A 1,061-nucleotide genomic window follows, 5' to 3' on the forward strand; every position below is an offset into this window, starting at 1 on the left:
CTGCTCAGCCCCGCTGCCGGGACCCCACGGCCCTGCCCCTTTCCCAGGGAGGCCGGAGGAGAGGGAGGCACGGCGCCATCCCACACGGATCCTGAGCTCAGCATCTCCCTCCATCCGCCGTGCCACAGCCGCTTCCTCTCGCCCACAGATGTTGTTTTTGTGTCTGGCAGCCCCGGCGGGAGGGAGGGATGGGATGGAGGAGCTGGAGTCCCCCAAGGAGGGTGCCTGGTCCCGGGTTTGGGCTGGTTTTGGGACACGCGTGCCTTGGGGACCGGGGGCGCTTGGCCTCTCGTTCCGCCTGTGTGACCCCTGCCTGAGCCCTGGGCTGGTCTGGAGGAAGATGCGGGGCTGTCCCCGGGTCATGGTGCCGGTCCGCGTCCCTGGGCTCCTCAGGGCACCTCCGGTTCCCCCGAGCGAGCCAAGTGTGCATTGGCACGGCAGCGGGGCCACCTCCGCAGCGGGGGATGCTGCGCTGCGCTTCCCTGGGAACAGCGTGTCCAGGACATTTCCTCTTGGCAGGAGGTGCTCAGGGTACGGCACTGCCGGGGCTTCCCGGCCGAGCCAGCCCGAATTTCACTCAGCACACAGAGGTCGGCACTGGTGGCCGGGAGCCTGGCTCGGATCCGCTGCTTGAGTGAGCCCGGCGTGGGCAGCGGGACCGAGAGCCGCGGTGTGCCGCGCCGTGCCATCGGGACCGCTCCCAAAGGATGGAGCGTGAGAGCCAGGCCGCTCCTGGAGCTGCCCCAGGAGCCAGACAGGCCGTGAGGATGGCTCTGTGTCCGCCCCCGGCTGCCCGGCGCACGGCAGGGGAGGGATGCTCGGGCTCTCCGGGCGCACAGCGGCAGCGCAGGCCCCGGGGGAGGCGGGGGGCGGCTCCACAGAGCGTGCCGGGGCTCCCCGCAGGCTGCACCGGGCTCCGGGACAGCCCCGAGAGCCCCGGGAGCCCCGGGAGCCCCGGGAGCCCCAGCAGCGAGCGGCTGCGGGGAGCCCCGGGCGAGGGTGGGAAGCGCCGGCTTAGGGGAAAGGACCGGGAGAGGAGCGGAGGGAGGAGCGGGAGCGAG

This window comes from Parus major, unplaced genomic scaffold, assembly GCF_001522545.3.
Source record: "Parus major isolate Abel unplaced genomic scaffold, Parus_major1.1 Scaffold246, whole genome shotgun sequence".
Lineage (NCBI taxonomy): Eukaryota > Metazoa > Chordata > Aves > Passeriformes > Paridae > Parus > Parus major.